This window comes from Lissotriton vulgaris, chromosome 7, assembly GCF_964263255.1.
Source record: "Lissotriton vulgaris chromosome 7, aLisVul1.2, whole genome shotgun sequence".
Taxonomy (NCBI): Eukaryota; Metazoa; Chordata; class Amphibia; order Caudata; family Salamandridae; genus Lissotriton; species Lissotriton vulgaris.
The window spans coordinates 1,502,068,673-1,502,096,473 of NC_141695.1; positions in this window are offsets into that span (position 1 = coordinate 1,502,068,673).

The following is a 27,801-nucleotide window of genomic DNA, read 5'->3' on the forward strand; positions in this document are numbered from 1 at the left end:
ATTATCTCGCCCTTCTTCTGTTTCAGAGATATTTCATGTGTAATTCTTTTTGCATAATCGTTCATTGATTTCATATGCTATAATTTTTGAATGATTTCTATGCTTCAAAAACGTACAGTACCTAAATTTTCACGTATTACAAATGCGCCTATTTCAAATGCATATATGTATTTTGGGGTGGGCAACGTTACACATGCATCTTATTGCTCTAGTTTTAGTAATTTGATGGACATGAATTCGTGAAGTGGGTGTCGCGTTCTAATCTAGGACCCTGATCGATACTGTGACCTTATGCCCCTATTCGGCTATAAATCCATCTATTCCCTATATTGGCATAACCGTTCAAGTGCAAATTCAGAAACTCGTCTCTGGCCTCACACGAACAGAGCCACATTTCAGAATCGCTTTCTCTGCCACTTCCTTTGCAACCAATTAGTGCAATGACATAGCAGAAGTTACTATCTGAGATTCCTAGATTAACACTCCGAGTTCTTCAACAAGATAAAAACTCAGCAACCTGGAAATCCCCGCTTGCTGTGTTTTGATTAGTAATAGAACTCTAATGAGCACTGATAGACGATCACTTCCTAGTGACATCTTTATTGACGTCTTATGTCCAAAAACTTACGTCAAACAAGGCACCTTTCAGGTATAAATATTACCAACGTTGTCTTAAGCAAACGCTGTCTCGCTGCTGCTGAAGTTGCTGTTATGCTGATGATACCATAGCTGCTATCGCTACTGCTATCGCTGCTAACTAGCGAACGATGGTGTGGTGAACTTGGGAGCTGAACAGCCGTCCCCTGCAAGAGCCCAGCAGATGCAAGCTGCCCGCGGACGCTGCCCCTCCTCCTCCTCCTCGACGCGCTGAGAAGAGATGCTGTCTTTCTCCTGCAGAGAAATCCAGCTCCGGCGTTTCTAGTCTACCCTTGCGGGTGACTGGGATATCGACCCCCTGTAGGAGATACCAGACCTCCATCATTCTATTCCAGAGGTATGGTGTTGACTAAACCCTTAGAGAGAATTCTTGAAGCAAACCTTGGCAAAACCAACTTAACTTAAAGCTACTTACTTACTCCCCTCCCAAGTATTAGGCTTAGGTCAGGTACACTGGGGTAGGCGTAGTTAGAAGCACCAGTTGAGTATTTTAGCCTAATGTATATATGAATGTATATATGTTTTATTCATTTTAAACCATTATATGGCTAAGAAACCATATCAATGCTTTTACAGTATTATTTCGCAATACTTATCTTACTGTACGTACTTTTTATAATAACAAGTCTTGCAATTGTGGCAATTCATTTCTCTTGTACGAGAAGAAAGACTGTTCAATAAATGTTACCTTTTATTGACAACGCCCGTCTCTCTATTCTCTACATATTGTGAAAGTAAACTGCACAACCACTGACTGAGTAAAATAACTGTCTATTGTTTCACACGACCCTAGAGATTGACTCTTATCTGAGGAGCAAAGTTGTCATGTTGCACGGTTGTTGGAAAACTGAATCCCTTCTTGTCTGTACCAGGGAAGCTGATCACTTCCTATTCAGAGAAGAAAGTGTCCAGTGACCTCTGAGCTAGTTGGTAACAAACCCAATTAAGTTTAGCATAGTCAGTAGAGGCCTGGAAGATCCGCACTTCTACGACGATACTACTACTGTTTATGTTATTCTAATGCGCAGGGCCTATTGGGAAAATAGGAACTACACTACAGTGCAAGGTCAACTGAGCCAACACATCACCAATTTCACCCTACTGGACGACTGCCAATCAGGATTCAGAACAGGACACAGCACATAAACAGCGATCCTTCATATTGTCGATGACACACTACAGGCCCTAGACCAAAATCGAACATGCCTACTAATCCTCATGGACCTGTCATCTGCGTTTGACACAATAAATCATGAAACATTACTGACCAGGCTCCATGACAGAATGGGAATGTCTGGAAATGTTCTGAAATGGTTTGAATCCTTCCTTCAGAATAGAACACAAAGATTCCTGGTCAACCAATCACTTTCAACATCCTGCCCTAACTCAATTGGAGTCCCTCAAGGATCTACATTATCTCCATCTCTGCTCAACATGTATGTCGAACCTCTTACAGAAATTCTCTGAAACTCAAAGAAATCCTATCACATGTATGCAGATGACACGCAAATATATATCAAGATCACGTCTCTGGAAGACATCAAGTTAATGAAGGAGGCCTTAAAAATGTAATTGCAATGGCTAACGAACAACCATCTGGAGCTTAATGCACATAAAACAGAGTTCCTACTAATTTCACCCCCAAATAACCATACAGAAGTGAAGGAATTGAACAAACTGGTGACAGCGCTAAATTGCACCCCTACTTTAGTTAATTTAGCAAAATCACTAGGAATTACATTGGATGAGAACCTAGACATGAAAGTCCACATTAAATCAATGGCAAAAAGTGCCTGCTTTCATTTGAACTACATTAGAAAAGTGAAACCATTCATCTCTAAGGCGGATCTCCAACTGGCAGTCCAAACCTTAGTTATCTTGAGGATTAAATATGGATGCACTACCTTAGCAGGTCTACCAAAAATCTCCACAGCACCACTAAAAGCATGCCTCAATGCAGCGGCAAGACTCATCACCGGATCGAGGAAATTCAACCATATCTCTCCTCACCTGAAAGCATTAAAGTGGCTATCTTACGTAGCCAGAATTCAGCTAAATATAGCATGTATCACCTACAAAGCGCTCCTCTACAATACACCAAGATACCTCACTCAGAAAATTGAATTATCAGGAGGAAGCAGACTAGCGAGGATTGCCAAGGAGCTGTTGTTGAGATCACCCATTTTCAGGAAGAAGAAAACTTATGATAGAGCTTTCTCAGGAGCAGCCCCCAAAATCTGGAACTCACTCCCTCCAAACATTAGGAAAATTCGAAACACAGCAACATTTACGAGGGGAGCAAAGATCTTCCTGATGAGTAAGTTCCTTACATAGGTAAGACAACTCATCACTAACACTGAGTCATAGATGCTCCAATACAGAGCATCATTGTAAGTAGAGAGAAAGTCACCAGCGTTAATGGAGATAACTGCTGTACGATAAGACCCATGAACCAGGACTGTCGGTACACATTGATACCAAGCTGTAACCTAATCTCTACCTCATGTCACTGTAAATATATATATGATTATCTCCTTAAGGCTGTATAATTACCTACCTCTTATCTTTATGAATCCTTATACTATATAAGTTTTTATCGCTAACCTACCTCATGTAATGTAAAGCGCTCTGATACCTATGGGTCTTGTTCGCGCTATAGAGAACTCTAAAATAAATTTTAAAAAAATAAATACAAAAACTCAGACCCAAATCAACCGGGAATAGCTACATTCAACAATTGCATGAGGATCGACTATGGGCCATATGTAGGTAATTGTAATTTACCAATTCGAAAATACCAAATTTTACCGATTCGGTATTTTCGAATCGGTAAATGCAATGTAGATAAAAAGTCGGTAAAAAATACCAAATTATTAAGATTTGGTATTTACTGAATCGGTATTTACCGATTCGGTAATTGCCATTCATTCCTATGGGCCTTGAGGCCCATAGGAATGAATGTCAATTACCGAATCGGTAAATACCGATTCGGTAAAATTGGGAAAGAGTCAAGGGTGGCAGGGTGGCACTTTGACACCCTGTTGCACCCCTGAATAGTGCTGGTGTGCACATGTGCCACACATACATGCCCTAAGGGCATGTATGTCTGCCACATGGCACAGGTGTAAATGCACAGATTTGCATTTACACAGGTATTCGTTATTTACCACCAACTAATAGCTGATGGTAAATAACGAATCCTTAAATCACCCTGGTATCTAGCCCAGCGTTGAAAACTGGGGAGCATGGACCTCTGCCTTGAAAAAAACTCTCAGCAAAAACGACAATGTAAACTTTGAACCAAAAGTGACATCCACAACACAAATCCAGCATGATAACATAAAATGTAGTGATATAAGACGTAACTTAAAAAAGGCAAAAATATCTCACAGGATTGTTGGCACGCAAACAACAGGGACAATTACAAATAACTTAATACTGAGCGTAAACACCTGCTATGGACACTCAAACAGAATAAACTAGAGAAGAATGGATCAAGATCCATGAGCTAACAAAGCCCTATAAACACAAACAACACTGGCAATATATAGCTTGTTTGGAAAATGGCAAAGTAGACCAGCACAATTCTGTCCCTGCTGATGCATGGCTGAGAATCATTTCCACAATCAACATAGAAAACAAAGGTTGCATTCAACCTGGTAGCACAGAGGAACGTCCTATGGAGAGTACAAACGACGAAGCAGAGCCCACATCAGAAGACATGGGGCCTTCGAACATGGGCACAGTTCCCACTCCCAGAGATAACATCAAAAGTCTGGGGGTATGGTTAGATAAATCATTGACCTTCAACACACAGGCTACCAAGGTGGCGTCAACCTTCTTTGGCCTCCTTAGGATGATAAAAAGATTCTTCCACTCCTTCCTTTTGAGGCCAGGCAGATAGTCATACAGGGCCTTATTCAATCCCGACTTGATTTCAATAATGCCTTGTACCTTGGGGTGACAGAGTATAGTTTGCAAAAACTTCAACGAACCCAAAACTGTGCAGCTCGAGCATTGCTTGGAATTTCACGAAGAAACCCAATAAAGCCTGGGTTAAGAGCTCTGCACTGGCTCCCCATTAGGGAGAGAGTTAAGCTTAAATCGTTGTGTATTGCTCACCAGGCCTTTTGGAAATCGGGTCCAGAAATTAGCAATTCCCTGATCTCACCTTATTTACCCAACAAAACTCTCCGCTCATCTTCTGCATTCTTGGCCAAGGTTCCCAGAATTCAGAGAGCTAGAGCAGGAGGTTGTTCCTTCTCTTATAACGCCTCTAAGTTGTGGAATACTCTCCCCCTGCCTCTGAGAACTAATCCCAATCTGTTGAGCTTTCGTAAACAGTTCAAGACCTTTCTTTTTGATTAACTTAGATCCTTGTTCTTTTCCTTTTTAAGGCACTTTTTTAGTCTTAGCGTCTGGACGCCTCAGGGCAGCTGCAGCGCTTTATAAAACCCCTTTTCATATCATTTCATTTCATTTCATTTCTTTTCAAAGACCAAGACAGCCCGCCTTTGAAAAAACAATGAAAAAGATGAGAAAAAACGGGGCCCTTTGACCTAATGGTCTACCAGGAGCAATGTTTAGAGAAGACCCAGCATACTTCGGTAGAGTTATATCCAACCTATTCACTGAATGTCAATTGCAAACGAAGGTGCCAGGCTTATGACGTGGGTCTTTCTTACAACCAATACTCAAGAAAGGAAACAACACAGAACCAAAAAACGACAGATTGGTCACCCTCCTGGACATCGAAGGGAAAGCCTAATCAAGCACCCTATTAACAGAGTTGAATAGGTGGATCGAAGATGATGAAATCCCCCTATACCAAATAGGGTTCATATAGGCTGCTCACCAATCGATAACATAGTAGCCTTATCGTATCCGAGTCAGCAAGCAAACATAAAAAATAAAAAAAGTTTTTGCCTGTTTTGTAGACTATTCGGCAGATTTCGATGGGGTGTCTCAATGCAAGCTCTGGACCTAATTGCGCAACTGGCAAATTCCAGCAGGGCTCCTCCATGCCATCATCTCGTTATACAGTAAAACTTGGATCAAAGTCAAATTAGCAGATAACACACAACAAAAAGTTCTCCACAAACCGGTGCCTAAAACAGGGATACGTTCTCGCCCCCACACTTTTTAACCTATATACAGCAGACCTATGTAAGATGCTCCATAATGCCCATCTTGCGAGCCCTAAAATCAGAGCTAACAAGTTTCAAATATTACAATATGCAGACGATCTAGTGGTGAAGGATCACACTAAAATTGGACTACAAAGGGATCTAAATGCCTTAAACACCTACAACGAGACAAATTAACTAACAATAAACTCATACAAGACCAAAATAATGATCTTCGGGCGTTTCACAAAAAAATACTGCTTAAATGGAAAGTGGGTAGAGAGATAATCTTCACCAGAAAAACCTATATTACCTTCGTGCTTGGCTCAGCGGTTGTGGAAAAAGAGACTTTACATTTACATAAAATGAATACCAAAGTACAGTAAACAACAGGGCCGGACTGGCCATAGTGGGCACCGGGCAATCCCCTGGTGCGCTGCACGGGTGGGGGACGGTTTTTGCACCCTGGGGGCCGTTTTTGTTACAGGGCCGTTTTTGTAGCATAGCTGCAAAATTGGCCCTGTACTAAAATCGGCCGAAAACCGGACCCGGAAAAGAGCTCGGCGGCACGGCCAACCCCACCCCCCGGAGTAGGGAGGGGGGTGGTTGGTCGGACGAGCACTTTTCCAGGGCCGGTTGTGGTTCCCAGTCCGGCCCTGGTCAACAATTTACACTACGAGAAAAGTGCACGATAAAATGCACAGGCCAACAACAGTCCCTATAAGAAAGGTACTACAATATAAAATAAGGGCAATAGCGGGTTACGCACAGCAGGCATTCCCTGGCAAAATGGACAGTATGTTAAAAAAATCATAATGCCAGGTGTACAAACACAAATTCAAACTACCAAAATATACTTGTAACAGCCTGATTTGCCTGAATTTGGTCTGGTGCAACAAAAAAAAGAATGCCTGGTTATGCAGGCGAAATACTATTACCAAGCATTGACGGCCCCCGTTGGAAGTGTGAATATGCTAAAACCCATCTATGGAGGTACAACCAACCCATGGCAAATCTATATGCAGAAAGCGGTGGAAACATTGGATCTGGCAATACAGAAATGGGGTCAAGAGGACATAAACTACCCGGCTATCAAAATTGCACTCAACAAACCAACTATCACGTAAAACAGACCTAGCACATTACAAAATGAGAGGAGGTCATTCTGGGCTGATCTCAACATATATGGACCATAACACACAGCCCTACCTAAGCCAAGCATTGGGAAGGAAGGCTTTAAAAAATATTCAGTGGGCCAGACTAGTGCCCCTTCCAATCAAAGAATTAAATCCTGGATGGAAATCCCTTGATCTTATAACCAACTGTAGAATTTGCACTTTTAAAACAGAATCCCTCCTACACTTGATGTGCTGCTGCCCCGGCTTGTTACAGTGTCGTCAGAAGCTGCTAAAGCCAATGTGGCTATGCAAAGGAGTTCTAACAGTGAAAGAAGCAGTTTTGGTTCTATTTTCTTGCACTTTACAGACAGACTTGGCCACATTCAGGAGATACATGGACGCGCTGTGCACCAAACTTATTGAAGAAGAAGGTCCTGACAACACCGGCGGAGTTTGAATAGCAGCAAGTCATTAAATAGAAAACAGATTTGTTGTTAATTTGTTTAAAGCATAGCTTCAACGAAACATGGAACTCTGTCACAACGATGTTTACATAATGTTTTTTTTTAATACTAACAGCATTTTAGTCACAACTGCAACTGATTACAATTTTATGGGAACTTTTTTAGATGTAAGATACACTGTGAAAGATTTTAAGGAATCGTGTTTTTTCATTCTTATTGATGTAAGATATATTGCAAAAGGTTTTAAGTAATTGTGCAAAAAAACTTTACATTCAATTAATTCATCTTATTTTTCTTCTGATGCTCTGACTGTAGGCTCCATCCCCTCCCAGTGTGTGAGCAAGGGCAGAGAATTTTCCTTTCATGTTGCTGGGGCGGGGTGGGGGGGGGGTTGCCTGTGTAGTCTCTTGGGCTTTAACACATGGGTATCTGTGAGCTTGGCAACTTGCAAAGCAGTCTTCAACGTGGCCTTGAAGCATTTAACAATGCCATTTGCCCATGATCACAAAGGACTACATTTCTGTCAACACAAACCAGCAAAGTTTGTTTGGTTGTTTAGTTAAAAGCAACATATGTCGCGTCCGTCAAGATCTATCACCGGGCCATTTGTCGTGCCCGAGCGGCATTTTATGCCGAGGAATTCCGGAACAGCACTAACCCGTCGAAGGCCATCTTCAAGGCGGTGAAAGATCTTATGTCTAAGCGGTCTATCTCAACGGTTGAGAGCTCTGTCACACACTGTGAATCCCTTGCTTCCTATTTCTTGGGAAAAGTCCAGTCTATATATCGGACTTTCCCAAGCACTGGTATAGCGCGGGGTAGCCCTAAGGAGACATCTTACCAGCCCGCTCTGCTCTCATTTCCCCCCCTCACCTTGGAAGGGTTTGACAAACTTGCTACGCAAGTTAAATCTGGGTCCCCATCCGATCCAGTGAGGCCTGCCCTCTTTCGAGACCAGACCTTTGTGGGGCGCGTGGCTATACGCTCTCTTGTCAATCTCTCCCTAGAGACTGGGGTCGTTCCCATCAGCTGGAAGCAGGCGGTGGTGTCTCCGATCATTAAAAAACCATCTCTTGACCCGTCCAAGCCGGAAAGCTACCGTCCCATCTCGCTGCTGCCCTGGCCAGCTAAGTTGACAGAGGCCCATGTCAATCTGGCCCTGTCTGAACACTTAGCCCGGTCCAATGCCCTCGATCCCACACAGAATGGCTTCCGTGCTGGCCACAGCACGGAGACTGCCCTTCTGGTGATGGTGGAACATCTCCGTGCAAGGTTGGATGCTGGGCAGACGGCGGCGCTGATTTTGTTAGATCTCAGCGCCGCATTCGATACTGTATCGCACAGCATCCTCCTTAGGCGGCTCGAGGAGATTGGTATCGGCGGCCAGGCGCTGCAATGGTTCCGCTCCTTCCTAGACAACCGCTCCTTCTGTGTTGCCATCCCTCCCTTCAAGTCCAGGTTCCAGCCTCTGGCCATGGGGGTTCCGCAGGGATCCTCGTTGAGTCCCACGCTGTTCAATCTCTACAAGAGACCGCTGGCTGATGTCGCAAGGCAGTGGGGCCTAACCATGGTCTCATATGCCGACGACACACAGCTGGCGGTTACTCTCAGCGGGGATGCGGAACAGGATGCCCCCAGGTTTCAATCCGGACTGAAGGCGGTGGCCAGCTGGTTGACAGGTAACTGTCTCCAGCTTAATGCCACAAAAACAGAGGTTATGGTTGTCGGGAAGGGAGTGGAGCTCTGGGGCGATCAGTGGTGGCCTTCGGAGTTGGGCCCCACTCCGACCCCAGTGTCGGAGGTGAAGAACCTCGGGGTCTGGTTAGACGCTGGTCTTACATTTACAGGGCACACCAAAAAAATCGCAGCCTGTTGCTTCGGTCTCCTAAGAGGGTTAAGGCCGGTGCTTAAGTTCTTCGACGCCCCTACCAGACAGCTTGTGGTCCAGGCAACCATCATCTCTCGTCTGGACTACGCCAGCTCTTTGCTGGCGGGGGCCAACCAGGCTGAGTTAACCCGTCTGCAGCGGGTGCAGAACACCGCGGCGAGAGCCATTGTTGGACTTCCTAAGTCCTGCCCGGTGTCTCATGTCATCCGCTCCCTGCACTGGCTCCCGGTTAGGAAGCGTATTCTCTTCAAGGTCTTGTGTCTGACCTTCAAAATCCTTAGAGGCATAGGCCCCGAGATCCTGGCCAACTCCATTTCCTTCTATGTCCCTACCCGCAATCTTCGATCTCAAGGGCAGGCCTGTGCTGTTGTCCCCAGATTTAGGCTCAGCAGGATGGGGGGCCGTTCCTTCAGGGCGAGAGCCGCGTCAATCTCGAACACCCTCCCAGTTGAAATTCGGCTGATAGAGGACTTGCTGTCGTTTCGTAGAGCCATAAAAACCTTCCTATTTTAGCTTCCCTGTTTTTAGTACTTTCTGTAGCACTATCTCCATGCTGTGTTATGACTGCTTAGTGTCTCTGCGCCGGGATGCTCCTTTGCTGGAGTCGCTGTGCGCATAATAAATTGTTATAACATAACATAACATAACATATTTATTTATGGGATTTAGACACCACAGATTTAGCCATGGGAAAATTGGCGCGCATGAAACAGTGCATAACACAGGCAGATAGATTTAGTCTGATAACCAGGAGTTAAACAGCACCAACTGTAGTACCATCAAACAAAAAGTTAAGATATTAGTAAGGGGAGGGGTGTAAAGCGAAGGATACAGACTTTTTAATTTCGTAGAAGGTGCTTGAATAAATAAATTTTGAGTTGTTTCCTAAATATAGGTCTGCAGGCTTGCTCTTCTTTTCTTTCAGGATTTCCAGGAGAAGGTGGGATTTGCCACTTGCCTGTCTTTTTCTCCTGGTTTCTTCTTGTGATAATGAGGAAGTCCAGAGGGCAGAGCCTTACATGTTGTTTTTTGTAAATATGTTTTTATTGCAGATAGTCATTCACAGATATACATTGGTCGATCACAGTACAATCAGCGTTGGTATCGACAAGACTATGGTATCATGGTTACACAACCATTTAGCCCACAACCCGGAGGTCGGGCGGCAAATATCAATCCCATGTTGTACATGTGTACTGTGCATTGCTAGTCATGACCGACTATGAAGAACGGTTTGTGTCTGCTTTTCTTAAAGAACTTGTACCCCAACCAACCCAGCAAAACTACCCCTGAGGTCTAGCAGCAAACCATCAGTCCCGGATCCTAAAGAAATTTTTACGAAGCCATCGGTGCATTATTGGTATGTCAGAAAGCATGAGGCAGGAGTCTCTCTCTCAGCAGTTGGGGCAACATGCATTGCACCTGTCGTGCTACGGGGTTGTAGGCAGCTCGTCGCCTTCATTGTCTATGTCACTTTGCGTGTCGTGGTCGCGTAAAGCCTGTACCAAAGCCTCCCATGCTTGCGCAGATTCCAGTGCCTTTTCATTCTGCTGCCGCCGCGCTAGCTGATATCTCAACGTGCTCTCTCCCTCAGCCCATTTAAGGAACTCACTGCGCCATTTAGCGCCTGTTGGACCCACTCGTGCCTTCCAGTGTCGCGTGATTTCCCGTTTCGCTAAGAGCAATCCCATATCTATAAATTTGCTGGTGATTTTCGTTTTAGGGGTATGCGGAAACCAATGAAGGATCCCCGCTGCCATATCATACTGCAGTGTTCGTTCTGTCACCTCATTAAGAGTATCTCCTATCATTTTCCAATAAGAGGTCAGACCAGGGCAAGTCCATAACATATGGCCCAGTTCCGCACCGTTTGCCTGGCATCTAGGGCAGGCCGCAGTATCTGAAGCAAAATATTTTTGTATCTTTCCTGGGGTCAGATACGCCCGGTGTAGGATGTAGAAGTGGACCAATTGGAACCGCGCATTGCGCGTGCTCTTCCAAGTTCGGCGCATCAGCTGGGCCCATGTGGTCTCTGGAATTTCCCTCCCTATGTCCGCTTCCCATTTGGCCTTGAGCGCCTCTAGCGGAGGCAGTCTCTCGTTAATCATCCTGAAATATAGACACGCCACTGATTTAATCGTTCCTGCTGCCATCATGACATATTGGCATGCCATTGTCGTCTGCGGTTCCTCAAGTCCCCTCTTCCAATGCGCCTGTATTGCCCTCGTGATCGCCGCGTGTAACAAAAAATCGCCCCTGGGTATGTCGAAGCGGTCCGAGATTGCCTGGAAGGGCAGCAACGCCCCGTCCTCGTATAGATCACCTATTAATTGTATTCCTGCTTCCTCCCAAGTTTGTAATTGCGACCAATCCCCACCATGCGGTAATGCTGTAAGCATTCCCAGTGGTATTTCAGGGGTATAGGGGTGGTTTACTCCTGCTCTACGCTGTGCGCGGTTCCAGCACGATCTAATAGTACTTTCTTCCTGTGTGAGGTCCCTTAGGGCTATCTCTGCTGCATTGCGATGTAAGAGAGTACGTGTCTAGGTATTTCCCAGTCCCCGCTCCTCCTAGGGACCCCAGAACTCCCGTGCTACTTCCTGAGTGTAGACCTGCAGTTGGGCTGCTAAGTAGTACACTTCGAAGTCAGGGACAGCCAGCCCCCCCTCCGCTTTAGGTCTTATCAAAGTCGTAAGCGCCACTCTGCGACGGCATAATCCCCAGAGGAAAGCTACGAACAGTGACCTCAAGTTCCAGAATATGGCGGGAGGGATCCAAATCGGGAGCGCCCTAAAATAATAAAGTAGCCTGGGGAGCGCTACCATCTTAAGCAGCGCAATTCGTCCCGCCACTGACAGCGGAAGGGTGGCCCAAAAGGACATACTGCCCTTCAGCGCTCTAATACTACGGGAGATATTACCCTCCAGTACATCAGCTGGTTTGTGATAAATGTAGACCCCTAAATACTTCAGGCAACTGGGTTCCAATCTAATTGCTCTGGGTGTGTCGGGCTGGGGTTCTCCCTTACGAACTGGGAATAGGCATGTTTTTGACCAGTTCACCCTGAGGCCTGATATTTCACCAAAGAAAGTTAGTACGGCATCGGCACCAGCCAAGGCCCCCTCGGCATCCTCCAGGAAGAGCAACAGGTCGTCGGCATAAAGGGAAATAAACTGTTGCCCGATAAGGTCCTCAGCCCTCCGTAGTGGGCCCCGGTGCGGATCGACAATGCCAGGGGCTCCACCGCCAGCGCAAAAAGCAATGGCGATAGCGAGCAGCCCTATCTCGTTCCTCTCTCCACCGGGTACTGCTGAGAGATTAGCGGGCCCGACTTCACCCTCGCCATCGCAGAAGCGTAGAGCACTGCTGTCCACCGCAAGTAGCCCTCTCCTACCCCGTAGCAACTGAGCGCCTTACGAAGGTACTCCCACTCCAGACTATCAAACGCCTTTACCAGTTTGATCGACAGTATCATGGGATGAAGGGCCGCCTCGTGGTCTTCCTTCAGCAGGCGAATTAGTCGGCGTATATTCATAGTGGTGTTACGTTTGGGAATAAACCCCGCCTGATCTTTATGTACTAGAGTGCCCATGTGTTACAGTAGTCTAGACGCCAGGATACTACTTAAGATTTTGTAATCTATTGAGAGCATCGATAATGGTCTGTACGACGCCGGGTCACTGCTCTCTTTGTCTGGTTTAAGCAGGGGGATCACCAGCGCCTCGCGCATCGTGCCCGGGAGATGCCCCAGCCTTTTCGCCTCTTTGTACACTATCAGTAGTCGTGGGGCCAACAAGTCCACATAGGCAGCATAGAATTCTACTTGTAGCCCGTCTAGTCCTGGGGTTTTGTTGCGTGCCATAAGTTTTATGGCACTACGGATCTCCCCTATTTCTATATCTTTACCCAAGTCCTTCACCTGTTCGGGTTCTAGTTTAGGGATGGGTAGCTCTCGTAAAAAATTATCTATGGGAGCGGTATCCGCTATCAGCCTACTCTGATAGAGATCTTCATAGTAGTTCATGAAACAGCGGAGAATTACGGGTTGGGTATCGATCTCCACGCCCCCAGATTCATGCATGGAGACCGTGGGAGAGCTGCGCCTCGTGGGGTTGGCTAACCAAGCCAGCAACGCTCCCGACTTGTCTCCCTCCATGAGCGACCTGGTCAAGTAAGCCTTATAGTCGAAACTACGCAGTCTTTACATTTCGACCGCTATGGCTTCTTTCGCCGCTGCAGTCTGCTGTTGCAGCTCCGGGCGACCGGGTCGCAAGAGCTCCAGCTCCCGGAGTTTACGATCCGCCTTTTCGAGGTCTTCCAGAAGTACCTTGCGCATCCCCTCCTTCTTAGCTATACAATAGCCTCTCACTATAATAATAATAATAATAATACGGAATTTTGTAAAAGCGCGAACAGCTACCTCTCAAGGAGGTGTCCCGGCGCTAGATGAACAAGGTAGGTTCTGACCATGTGGACTGGAAGTGGTGACGTCTAGCGCGGTTGGGCAAATAGCCAGGTTTTCAGCAAACGCCTAAAACATAATTCGGAGGGAGCCTGTTGGAGAGCTGGGGGCAAGGAGTTCCAAAGTGTCGCCACATTGGCTGAAAAAGTTTGTCCTCCCAGCCGAACTATTTTTGCTCTAGGAACTACAATCTGAACACGATTGTTGGATCTGAGGGAGCGAGCTTGAGTATACCTTGGCAGTCGTACTACTACCTTGAAGGTGTCCCACTCTGTTGCCCTCTCCTCAGTCGTGCCTTCATTCTCAGTGAAATAATCAGTGATCCTTTCTTCCAGTTCCCTTCGGAATATTGGGTCTTCTAACATTTCAGGGCGCAATCTCCAGGTTGGAACACAGGAGGTGCCCGGGAACCACCTGAAGTCGGCCAATAGAGGGTTGTGGTCGGAGATCGTCCTTGCCAAGTATTCAGATCTTGTGGCCGCGGGTATCATCTCCGCAGAACACAAGATCCCATCCAGCCTCACGTGTAATTCGTGCATGCCCGAGAAATTAGAGTAATCCTGGGTGTGCGGGTGTTGAGCTCGCCAGATGACCGTCAGTCCCCATTTAGTTTGCCATTCTAGTCTACCCTTGGCAATTCGGCATGTTGGGGAATCCGCTAGAGGGAGGTGCGATCTATCGAGCTCTATGTCCACCACCCAGTTAAAGTCCCCTCCCATCAGGAGTGGCCTCACTAGATAGTGGGCCAAGGAACCCGACATTGTCGCGAAGAAGGCTAATTGGTCAACATTAGGCGCGTAAATGCTGCAGATGTTTATGTCTTTACCTCCCAATTTACCCGCTATGGCCACAAACTGCCCTTCCGGATCTACTGTGTGTTTTTTCACCTGGAGAGGGACCCCAGCTCTTATCCAAATCAACGCTCCTCAAGCATAAGCTGAGTATGTGCTGTTGTATAGTTGTCCCCTCCATCTGTGCTGCAATGCCAGTCCCTCTGCTTTCGTGAGGTGTGTTTCCTGCAACAGTGCTATTTGCACTCCTCTGCGCACTAAGTAAGCATGTACCTTGTGTCGCCTCGACATAGTATGCAGCCCGCGCACGTTCCAGGTAATACATTTTAAGTTAGATAGTTCAACCATTGTCCCATAATGTCCTGCTCCTTCTCCTCCACCCGAGCTCTATGCGATCCAAACACTGTAGTTGCCCTGCACCGATGGCGTACCCACCCCCCAACAACAACATAACATCCCCAGCCCTCTCCTCCACCCCCGCCCTCCCCAGAACAGGACCCAAAGATCGTGATCTAGTTCCCATCCAAACTGTCCCCATAGAAACGTAGACTATCCTGACGGTAGTCACCGCAGGCTTGCCTTAAGGGCAATTTGGGGGTCGAGCACCGGCAGGAAGCCGCCTTGTGCCCGAGCTACTTAAGTGCGATCGAGCCATATTAGCACAGTGTCATTTCAGGTCTTACCCCTCAACCCTTCCATCATCAGGTTAGCAATCACCCCCCGTTAAACACCACCCCCACTCCCATTGTTCGTTCCTTTATTGAAATCGGCTCACCCGGAATCACCCTTGTCCATCCAGCAGTCCTTCTGCCGTCTCCGGGGTAATCGTTGGCAGGTGCACACTGTCAGTCTCACAGTCCTCTGTGTCCGTGCGGTCTTCCCCACCGCCAGGCTCCGTGTCCTCCATTATGGGCCCTCCTTGAGACCCCGACATACTGGACACCACCTCCAAAACCCCTCGCCGTTCCGCCGTTGTCTCCAGAGCCGAGGGCCGTCCAAGTCTACTACGGCCATTTCAGATCCTCCTAGATCTCCGCCGCGGCCTCTCTTCTGGACCCGTTGGGAAAAGTGATCCAGGGCCATCCTTGCCAGCTCTATATAGTTCCAACCAACTACACGCTTCGTCAGCGGTGTCAAAAAAATTTGGTCGTGCCGTCCAGTATTATTCGGAGCCTCGCCGGGAACAGTAAGGAGTACTGTATACTCTCGCTTCTCAGTTCTCGCTTTATCGCTAGGAAAGAGGCTCTCTTGCGCTGGGTCTCATAGGTATAATCCGGGAAGATATTGACTCTACTGTTCTCCACCTGGAAGGGACCGTTCAGTCTGGCATTGTTAAGAAGTAAGTCTCTGTCCCGGAAGTGCAACAGCCGCGCAACCACTGGGCGTGGGGGTCGGCCCTGCTGCGGCGGCCTGGATGGGACCCTATGCGCTCGTTCCAGGGTGGAAAATGAGGATAGCCCCTCTGGCGCCACCACCGTCCGGAGCCACTCTTCCAGATAACCAACCATGTCCCCACCTTCAATGTTTTCCGGCAGCCCCACTATTCGGATGTTGTTCCATCTATTGCGGCCTTCCGCGTCTTCTGCCCTCTTCTCCAGTGCGTCAATCCGGTTCAAAACATCTTTCATGGCAGCAGAGAGTGATTTTTGCGCCGGTTCCAGAGTACTAACCGAGCTCTCCACCTCCTTGACTCTGTCCGAGAGCTTACCGTGGTCGGCCCTGAGCAATCCTAGGCTTGTCGCGACTTGTGCTATATCCTGTTGGAGCGCCGATCTTGTATCCGTTATCGCCGCCAGGATCTTGTCTAATTGGTGTTGGAGGTGCGGGTCCCGCGACGTCTCCGGGTCCAATTGGTCCCCTTTGCCTGGCGTCTCCGCATCCGAAGTAGCCTGCCGCTGCCCTTGGCACCTTTTGGCTTCCCCATGGTATCCGTGGCGTCCGATGCTGATCCGGGCGAGCGGCCAGTTGGGAAACGGCAACCAAGCCTCGACAAGCCCCACTTCAGATTGTCAGTCGGCGCACTTCAACAAGTTTCCTCCACGGCCTCCCTCTAGCCAGCTCCAGGTAAAGCGGTGGGGGGTCCAACCGCCAGGTCACTTCACTCGTGCTCCGGGGACGTCGAGTCAGGACAGCGCCACCCCGAGCCACTCCGCACCCAGCCGTATCCGGAATCTACTACTTCTTGTCGCCGGGTTCGTGGAGGATCCATTGGGGGTGTTTGGTCCGGTTAGCAGTGGTGCCCACCTTGATTACCACGTGTTCCGGGCCCTCCTGGATCGTCCCTATGGCGGATTGCGCTGTCGGGAGCCCAGGCGTGGGATGACTTCAATCCCCCATGGGTTGGACTCGGGCGGGTGGGGAAAGGGGGGGGAAGGGCCGTCACCGACCTGCAGTGGACCACGGCCCCTTCGCTCCACCTCCACCGTTGTCTCTAGCGCTGCAGGCCTCCTCCGTCTCCCACGTTGGCCCACATAGGCCCCAAGGGTCAGGCCGATCTCTCTCGCCGCTTCGTCAGGCCTCCAGCCCTCTGCTCCGGACCCAGTAATCCTGCAGCGTGTCCACAGCGGTCTCGACGCACCCTTCAGGGCACTCCTTCGGCGTGGGCCCCCAGCACGCGCCCATATGCTGTGGCAGGGCAGATTCACCCCCGGGGCCCAGTGCCAACCTTCCCACACGGGCTTCGCAGGAAGCGTCCCCCCGGGGGACCACAAGATCGCCCCGCAGCGCCCGGAGGGGCGGAACAGCTCGCTCGAGTCTCAGAGCGGCGGAGGCCAAGTCTATCAGGGGTCCGATGGGGCTCCGGTCGGCCCTCTCCGCTTTCCCCGTCACTGCGTCACTCGCGCTCCAGGGGCCAGACCGGGCAGCGTCTCCGATGGGCTTCGCTCGGATGGTCCTCAAATGCTGTCGGCCGCCCGGACAGCCGGTGTTGCTGTCACCCCACTATGCTCAGGCGACCTCCACCATCGGCGCTCTAGCCAAGCCCCCAGAGCCTTACATGTTATGCATGCTAATTTGTAGTTGGTGTGTGTTTCTAAAGGTATCTAGTAAAGTTGTGTTAGGATTGGTTGATGTTATTAGTTTGTTTCTGTATTAGAAATCAGACACAGGCATGATAGCGGTTATTGGAAACCCAACTAGAAAAGTATTGTCCCAGTCTAGGTGGGAAAGATCTGGGACTCAGATTGCTAATCTAAAGACAGAAGGAAGATAGTGTCCCTAATGTTCTTAAAAAGGTGAATTTGATATGTTTTACCACTTTATCTGCAAGTTCATTCAGGTAGAAAGACAGATCAATGGTTAAACCTACAGAATTAGCAAATGGAGCTAGCGAAGGTGTAATACCAAGAGGAAAGATAATGTTGAGCCATTTTTAACTGGTCTGGGGAAGAAGATGCGGTAAAGAAGTAAGAATTCGGTTTTGTTAGACTTTAGTTTTAGAGGGAAGCAGACAGCCAGTCAATTAGCTTCTCCAAGACGTTTTCTCAGGGCTGTTACATTTGATGAGTTTGAGACTTTGAGATACAGTTGTGACCTTTGACTATCGCAGGCAGGGTCCAGACAGATGTTAAATAGGTGCAGAGATAGAAGTGAACCTTGCAGTACTCCACAGATCATCGGTTAGAGGAAGATTTGAATGATATGAGTTCCACACATTTTGATCTTGTCATCAGGAAGTATTTAAGCCACTTTAGCACCTTCCGTCCTATACCCACGTGAGCGGAAAAATATTCAGGCAGAATGCGTGATACTGGTGTCCAACACTGACAACAGATCCAACTAGGCATGCTTCACATCCATCCATGATTTTGAGGACGTCTAGCATTTGAAGGGTGCCCATTAGGCGTTGTTTAATATGTTGCGGAGGAAATATGGATCAGCAGTTGTCCAGCCACTTTTTTAAACTGTTTTTTTCTACCAGGAAGGGTAGTTTCCTTAATTGTCAGAAGTTTTGGAGGTATGGGTCGAGATCTGGCTTCTTGAGTAAGGGTTATTTTGACTTGGCTGGACAGAAGAGAGAAAGGAAATTTGCCTTCACCCACTGTGTGTTGAGTGTTGAGTAGGAGAGCACAAATTAGGTTTGTATACATTCAGACTTAAATTGATGTCTAAAGACCATAAATATGGATTGGTCTTTGTGAAAATTTGTAGAAGTGAATCTATTTTCAGTTCTTGGAAGGTAGACGTTTAGGCCTAAAATTAGAAATACTGGAAACACCCATGAACTTTGTAGGCATGCGTGAGGAGCTTGAAGGTGATTATTTTGTTGATCAGGAGCCAGTGTACGTCTCTCAGGTGACCGGAGATGTGGCTTCGACGGGGGAAGTCCAGGATAAGTCTGGTGTAGGCGTTCTGGATGCTCTGAAATTTCTTTTGTAGTTTTTGAGTGGTGCTGGCTTAGAGTGTGTTGCCGTAGTCAAGCTTGCTGCTGTTGTGCTCCTGGTTGACCGTTCTCCTGCACCCAGTGGTGATCAACTTGAAAATCTTCCAAAGCAGGCAGAGATTGTTGAAGTAGGAGGATGAGACAGCATTGATTTGACGGTTCATTGAGAGCAAGGAGTCGAGGATGATGCCCTGGTTGCTTGTGTGGTCGATGGGTGTGGGTGGGGGTTCTGAGCGCTGTGGGCCACCAGGAGTCGTCCAAGGCAGAGGGAATGGAGCCCAGGATGAGGACTACTGAATTTGTCGGAGTTGAGTTTGAGGCAGCTGCCCTTCATCCAGGCGGCTACTGTCTTCATCCCTTTGTGGAAGTTGTTCTTGGCGACTGTAGGTTCATCAGTGAGGGAGGGATTCAGCTTGGTGTCGTGGGCGTAGGAGATGATGTTGAGTCTGTGGTTTCTGATGATGGCTGTAAGTGGGGCCATGTAGATGTTGAAGATGGTGGGGCTCAGAGAGGAGCCTTGAGGGACTCCGCAACTGATCTCTATCTGTTCCGAGGAGAAAGTGGGAGCCTGACTCTCTGGGTTTGGCTGGTGAGGAAGTAGAGGATCCACTCTAAGGCTTTTAACATGAAAAGTGATATTGCAGACTTTCAGGCCCCAAAACTTGGAAATATAATCATTCTAGTAGGATTCATCACCTTCTAGGCTGTATAACAAAGGGACAGCAATGGAAGAGCTTCTATATATTGCTTGGGATGCGAGTTCCCTTAGTGATAATAAGTAGTAAGTTGTGGTAACAATGAAGATCTATTATTGAACGCGGAAATACACTTGAGTGAGTGTGTGCATTCAAATTACGTGTTATGTTATGTTAGGATCCAATCCAGGTTGGATGGAGTATCAGAAATCCATCTCCTTTATTTGATGGGCAAGCAAAGATGAAAGGGTAATCTGATAAAGACTGGGCAATTATTAAATAACCTATGGTGAGAAGAAGGGTCTGAGGGAAATATTTAAAGACCTACCCAGAATGAAGTCCCCTAAACTGCAAACCTAGTAACAAAAAACACACTGGAGGTCTAAAAAGGAGCTATTGGTGCTCCAAATCTACACAAATCTCCTGCATAAGTGAGTTAGTACTTGTGGTATTAGAATAATCTTACTACCATTCAATGTGTTAGGAAACAAACTTCACCAATTGGACCCACTTTGATTGTTGATCAGACCCATCCAGAGAAATATTGGATTCCCATCAAAATTGAATGTAGACCAAATATTCTCATTTGGTCATCCGAATAGGGATGGTGTGCCTCTTGATCATCGAGACTAATCCATTCCTCATACTCATCTGGGTCGCACCCTCAATCATTGCAGTGACCATGAGACTGAGATCAAGATGGGATCTAGTGCAGTGCAACAACTAAAAAGTGTAGTGAGTTAAAAGAGGGTAGAAGATCAATGAAGGAAACTTTATTGAAACTTGTACTCTTCCTCAGTAAAAACAGTGCAAAAAAAGCAGTCTAACCCTATAACTGCCTATACAGGACCAACATGTTTCAGCCAAGAGGGACTATATCCCAAGGCTTTCGCCAGGGTCACAGTTCTCAAAGTTTGCTACTGCATTGTAAAACTGAAAAAATAAATCAATTAAAGGATATGAGTGTATAAATCAATTCTCGATTTCCTCTGTATCAACTGGTGTCTCTTACATCCGAATTGTACAGGGAGTGTACCTCACCTCTCCTGGAACCTTGCTCAGGAATGGAGGAGGCCCCGCTCGGTCCGTCGCGACGACCTCTTGGCTGGATACTGAGCTCAGGGGGAGGCATATTTTAGAAGCACCAGTTGAGTACTTTTAGTCATTATTTATCACTGTATGTATTTTATGCATTTTAGGTATCTTATGGCTTAGAAACCATATCATGCTTTTACAGTACTATTTTATAATACTCTTCGTATTATATGCTCTGTAGTTTACAGCAAGTATTACAATTGCAGCAGTTCATTTCTTATGCTTGAGAAAGAAGACTGTTCAATAAATACCCTTTTTATTGAAAACGCCAGTCTCTCTATTTCTCTGCACCTCTGGTGAAACGAAGCATGCACGATTGACTGAGTGAAATAACTATCTATTGTTTCCACGACTCTAGAGATATATTTCTTATTCTTGGGAAACAAAGTTGTCATGTTTTAAGCGGTTGTCAGAAACTAATCCCTTCTTGTTTATTCGAGAAAGTTTCTAGTGACCTCTGAGCTAGTTGGCACACACACTATTAAGTTTAGTATATTCGGTAGAGACCTAGTTGACTTCAGTCCTACGTCTAAACTACAGGATACACTATTCCAATCCGCAGAGCCTTTTGAGAATATAGGAACTACACTACACTGGTATAATCAAATCCTTGACCTTGCCAAAAGCATTATGCATTTGATCAGACCATTCAAATTTCTGACCTTTCCTGACCAGCATTCTAAGTGGTTCTACTGCCTGGGCATAGCCTGAAACAAAGCTTGCGTAATATTTTGTGAACCCTAGAAATGAACAAAGTGCATCACGATCTGTAGGAGGACTGGCATCTTTGATGGCACTAATCAAGGATAATTTGGGTTTAATCTGAGACCCAGAAATGGTGTGCCCTACGTATTCCAGCTCTTGTGTAGCGAATTTGCACTTATCTCTTCTAACAGTCATGCCTTTGAGTGTGAGGATGGAGAGTACGCTTTCCAAGATGACATTATGCTCCTCCAATGAATTGGCAAAGATCAAGATGTCATCCTGGTAAGTTTGCAAGCCCTGCATGTCAGCAAATAAGACATCCATGAGCTTCTGAAATACACTGGCAGCTAATACCAGTCCAAAGGGATGTCTAAGGTACTTGTAAAGCACCAAAAGGTGTAATAAAAGCTGTGAGTTTCCAGGACTCAGGATCCAAGGCAATTTGATGGTAAGCAGATCTTAGATCAATGACTGAAAACTATATAGCACCCCCAAATTGGCCAGGATCTCTTAGATTCTTGGGAGGGGATGGCAGTCAATTAAAATGTTGGCATTGAGAGACCTCAAGTTGGCACATAGACGAATCTCTCTGATTTTTCACGTGTGACTAAAATTGGAACAATCCTCTGTGATGATTCTGTGGATTCTATTATGCCTTGGGTACACACATTTTTAAAAAGTAGTTTTAATTCTTCTCTAACAGAGAGGTGAATTGAACCCACCTTGTGTACAACAGGTTTTGGTTTAAGTTAGAGTTTAATCTGGTCAACAAACCCTTCGACAGTGCCCATTTTGTCTGCAAAAAGGTCTTTGTGTTTGTCTACAATCCTGTCCAATGATTCTTCTACAGTACGCACCGTAACTGGAATTTCTCCTAGCCTGATGGGGTTATCAGAACCAGGAACCAGATAAATACCCATCTTGGCTAGACCCTGCCATCCAACAATATTTTTACCCTTGATGGCTACATAAACCTTGGTTCGTATTGTTCTACCTAGGCACTGTACATCTGCCATGAAAACCCCCAACATATCAATAGGTTTCCCTCCAAAAGTCAATTGACTGACATCCTTTGTGAGAAGCGCTTTGTTACTACCCCATAATTCAAAGAATGTTAAATCACGCAGAATGTTGAATCACGCAGAATGGGGATTGGTGAACCAGAGGCCGCCATGACCTGTGAAGAAAGTTCATCAATTACAATTTCACAATTGGGACCTTTTACTGTTGTAGATACTAGGTTACATACAATAGTTTAAAGTACATTACTGATGGAATCAGTGCAAGCGTTGATTTCTTTTTTCACATTGTTGATTCCTAAGGGATTCTTGCTACTTCTGAAAACTGCCTGAAAATAACCTGTTTTTTTGCAAGATTCGCAACGTTTACCCAGGGCTGGGCAAGCTGCGAATTTGTTTATGTGATTCTTTGAGCCACAACAGTAACAAAATGACTGGGATCTCTAGGTAAACACTCTTTGCATATTGAATCTGCTCTTGTAGTAAACCGCAGACAAATTGTCCCTTTCAAAGTTTGATGAAGTATCAGAAACTGAATTGACTAAAGGTGCAGGGTTTAATGCTTTTGATGAAATGAGTGACCTCGCAATATTCATAGCTATGTCTAGTACTTCATAGAGTGTTGGGTTGCGACAGCTAAGGAGGTGTTCTTGAATTTTCCTTGACACACAGTTAAAAATGAACTGACCATGAATGTAAATGTCAACATTTGCTCCAAAGTCACATGTTGCAGCTAAAATCTAAGGGATGAAACATACTCCTCAGTCCCTTCATCTGCAAGTTGTTTACTTCTGACAAATTTATGTCTCTCTAAAATGATGCTTGGTTACGCAACCTTTCAATAGATTCTAAGTAAACATTCCAAGGACTATCCCCAGATTGGCCACAAGGACGTACTACATGCGGAAGGTTATCAAAAATTTGTTGTGCAGCAAGTCCTATATTGCCATATAGTAGTGCTAATTTGCGTTCTGGGGAATAACCAGCCGCGTCAATGGCTACAAGATGATTTTCAAAAAGATTTAACCAATGTGCCCATTTAATCCGAGGTTTTACCAAGAGAAGATAACAATGGTGGGGGCTGTGTGATTTGGTGGGGAACAGATTATATTAATTAAACTGAGGTATTATAACAAATGTTGCTCAGAATAATGAAAAATGACAGTACCTTGGAGCTCCAAGCACTGTTTCCAGACATGTGCTTGCTTGCTTGCTAGTAAATAAGTAAATAAAGTACCTGTATAACTGGAAAGGCACAGCACAAAAGTCAGCTCACAGCGTGTTTTAGGGATAAACTGAGAGTTGAGGAGGGTGCCCTCAGGAGAGACTTGCCCTTGCTGACCTGCCTTAACTGGTTCACAGCGTGTTGCTGGGTTGAGCTGTGACCAACCGGCAAGCAGGGAATAAACACACCCTTAATGGGCTCTCATTGGAGGTGCTGGTTTGTGGAGCCGATCGATGTGCAGGCAGAGGAAGACGCCCTTCGTTGTCTCCGATAGGATGAAAGCGCCTCCCAGGGGCCTGACTGCAGGAACCAATCAGGGTGTGGAAGAAGGTACACACCCTTCGCTGGTTTTGATGACGATAAAGCATTTCCCGAGCACTTGATTCACATATCCAATCAGGGCTCAGGAGGCGGTCGAAACAACGAAGCAATAACAAAGCTGTAAAAGTTAGGAAAAGGAAAGGATCCAGGTCGGCGTGGGTGCGTGCATCGGTCGGTGGGCGAAGGTTCTCAGTCGCCAAATGTGGTAAAAAGGAGTTATCCAAAGAAGCATTGTTAGAAATAGGATTTTTGGTCAACTAGGGCATGTGCCAAAGTTGGGCAGAGACCACCACTCTAGTCAGGAAAAGAGAGTTACACGCCTAAAATAACCCCTGCTCACCCCCTTGGTAGCTTGGCACGAGCAGTCAGGCTTATCTTAGAAGCAGTGTGTAAAGCATTTGCACATAACCAACAGTAATACAGTGTAAGCACTACAAAAGGACACCACACCAGTTTAGAAAAAGATCCAATATTTTTATATACTTAAGACAAGACCAAAAACAATAAAAATCCACAATACAGTACTTAAAAATCTTCGGTTATCAATCAATCAATCAATTAATCAAAAAGCTTTAATCGACCATGATAATGACAGTCATAAAAACATTAAATTAACATTACCATTATTATTATTAAATTCTTAAAATTCATTGATTACAATGGCACTAAAATTGCAAGTTCGCAAAACATAAAAATTTACACTTTATAAAATAGGTACACGTATCAGAACCCACTTCCCCTCGTTAAAAATGGCCTACAGTTCCTAAAGTATCATTCTTTTCCTTTTCTGAAGAACCTTTTTCAAGAACTTTGATACCCTCCAAGCCACATGTTCATTCTCAAAATGTTGTAGGCAAAAAAGCCCTGGGCGGCATTGCCTAAGGCCTTGTGGCGGTTCGCTTATTCGGGCGGGGTCCGCCCGTTTCAATTTCGGCCTCAATTGCGATGTCTTATTTATTTTTAAAAACTTTAAATTCATTCCTCTTGTGACCCTCGCTCTGTGTGAGGGTCAGGCATAACCAGGCACATGTGCTGGAGCGCATGTGCCAATGTGCCGGCCGGCGCAGGACTAAGAGGGCTTACCTGATTTCAGCTCTCGCCCCCGGTGGTTTCAACACTCTAAATCACTGCCCTCTGATGACGCAGTGCAGCCTCGCTGATTGAAAACAGCTTGGGTGCTTTAACCCCTTGGCCACGGCGGTAATTCCGCCGCGGCCCTACGGGGGCCGCACGACGCCGCCATGCTCGTGATGGAACCACTTCGTCACGAGTCACGGGCGCGCTGAGCTTGTGACGGAGTGGTTCCGTCACAGCCCCGCCCGTTCAATAGAAACGCGCCGAGCAGGCGCAGAATTCTATCAGTGTGGGCGGGGCAGCAGCACGGTGACCTCTTCCCTCCATGGCTGCAGCCTAGCCTCTCATTTATTTCATCCTTAAGCCCCCACTCAGACAGGTGTGACCTGAAAAAGGCCGGCAGTGACATTAGGCAGTGCTTATTGGCGTCTCACAGTCTCACTCAATGACTACCGTGACCACTGGAAAACACCCCGCTGGACGTTGGTTGTGGGGGAAAGTCGTCAGCTGTGTGGCCCTCTCCTCTGCCAGCAACCATCAGCGGTGGGCTAGTTTTTTTTTTTTGTAAAATTTTTATTTTTGTAAAATTTTTATTGGTGGGCTAGTTTTAACTGCACCCAAACACTTCTCCAGGCTATCCAGGAGTTCCAGCAGTGGTTTGAGTTTTTCATTAAGAATATTACTAAATCTAGCACAGAATAATTCAAGGAGTGAAGAGTCAGCGGATGAGCCATCGGTAGCCTGACTACCCAGGGCTTGAGTATGAGACAATAGTTGAGGATGAGTCTGAGGGGCTGGTACGAACTGTACAGGAAAGAAGTTGGTTGTTATTAATAACCGCTCGACTTGGCTGTTTCCTCTTTGCTGTCGCCTGCTTACCAGGGACCATTTCTTTTTACGGCTACAGCAATGGCTGCGGAAGGGTCCTCCGATAATATCGCAGGATGTGATGAATTAGACTTGCTACAAACACCCAGTACTGTGCTTGTATTTGAAAAGAGGGCATTTGTCTGTAAAAACTCTACCTCCTTGGACTTGGCTTTACTGGCCAAGCTTTCACCGTCAACCAATGGCGTTGTTAACATCCAAAAGTCCAATGTTAATCTTCGCTCTGCTAGATCTATTTCATTGGAAGCATTCCCAACAACTCTTTCCAGCATAGTATCAATAAAAATAAAGGGACGTGGGATAACACTGCCCCCTTCATTCTTGCTCTTTCCCTAGCAGCTAAGCATTAAACATCACCTCGCTGTGTGGAACACCAATTTCAGGCAAGTTCCTCAGAATCCCAGACCCAAGAGGGAGGCCGAGCCCAGCCTCTCCTGGCACAGGCAGGCCCTAGGCCGTGTCCGGGAGCGACCTGGGCGCATCCCTAGTAGCAGCAGTTGAATGCAGGCTGATTAATTCGCTTTCTGGCGCAGAAAGTACGGCAGCAGCCCTCCTTGCCGCTAATGCTGTTAGGGTTTGTGGTCCTGCCCCTCTGCCTCCGGTGTACATCCCGTGCACCGGGTGACTGCAAGCTGATTAATGAGCCTCTTGGTGCAGGAAGTGTGGCGACGGCCCTACTTGCCGCTAGTGCTGTTGGAGCGTGTGGTTATGCTCTCTGCCTCTGGTGAGCTTCCTCTGGGAGTCAGTGTGCTAAAACAAGGCAGTGGTCAGAGTCAGACTGTAGAGATCCCTTGAATGCAACAACAAATATAGATTTAGTCATAATCCATCTTCTGTAATTAACATATTGTAGTAATCACAGGTGGCAAGAGTTGTGGCTTAGTTGGTTTATTCGTTAAGATAAAAAGTTCCCACAGGCTACATAAAGCCTGCGTGCCTGGCGAAGAGCGGTGGCATCAACTTTCGGATTCCAAACTGTCATAATACAACGGCTCCTCGCGTGCCAACTGGCAGCGCGAGGTAAGGAGCACAAGCACAACACAGTCCTCGCGCGAGGGAAGAACACTACATATATCTCCTTTACTAAAAGGACTGGAGGAGAGGAAAAAGAAGGAGGGACGGGAAAGATGGAGAGGAAGAGCGAGCACGAAAGAGAGAGCGAGAGAGAGAAAGAAAGCAGAAAAGAAGAACAACGATAAAACCTGAAATAGGTAGGCAAAAAGAGTGAAAGAGATCACCTGTACCTGGCCGGCAATCTGTTCACTCTTGAACTTCTCCTAGATGAAGCCAGAGGGCACATTGAAGCATCAACATCCCAGTATTCAGATACAGAAGTACGAGACAAGTCCACCTCAGTATTTACACTTGGTCTCACACCAAATTCGTCATTGACTTTTACAATCTTGTTCATGTTCCACCAGTTACACCCACTGACACGTACAGCACTTCCTTTGTCAATGACAACAGGTTTGGACGTCCCCTTCTTCACAAAATTTTGTTTCTTTATTTTCACTAGGTCACCTACAGCAAACTTCCGCTCCGAGGCGGTTTTCTTTGATCAAAATACATTTTTTGCTTGTTTTGCACATCAATAACTTTGTTCCTAACCCTTACATCTAGCTCTTTGCACGATTCTTTCTTTTTGAACCATTTAGACATCCACGCAGGAGTGAATTCGGTGGATGGCTTCCTACCTCTGAGCAATTCAAACAGGGAGGCACCCGTGGAGGAGTGGGGAGTAGTCCTGTAAAACCATAACATAGTTCTCGCGGCAGCAGGTATGACTCTGTTATGTTGTATGGCCCACCTTATACAATCCCCTATGACTCTGTTGAGTCTCTCCACCAGCCCATTGGTCTGGGGATGGTAAAGTGAGCTTTTCAGATGAGAGA